Source organism: Trypanosoma theileri (genome assembly GCF_002087225.1).
Source record: "Trypanosoma theileri isolate Edinburgh chromosome Unknown TM35_Tth_16_V1, whole genome shotgun sequence".
Lineage (NCBI taxonomy): Eukaryota > Euglenozoa > Kinetoplastea > Trypanosomatida > Trypanosomatidae > Trypanosoma > Trypanosoma theileri.
This window is the reverse complement of record NW_021639858.1, coordinates 1-228: the sequence shown is the minus strand read 5'-3', so window position 1 is coordinate 228 and position 228 is coordinate 1.

The window sequence follows — 228 nt, the reverse complement described above, 5'->3', positions numbered from 1 at the left end:
TAGCGGAGGTGTGTGCCGCATTTGTTTTGAAGTATGAATGAACCTGTCCGTCTCGCCGGATCTTCAGTTCTTTCTCTCCCTTTCTTTTCTCTTGTTCTTTAGCTCTTTTTCAAGTACCATTTTTAGAGACCTGACAGTGGGCTTTCCCAGGAGCGTGGCTCATGGGAACAAGAGTGTCAGAAGAGAATTGTTTTGGTGTTATAGGGTGATGTGAATTTTGAGGGTGAA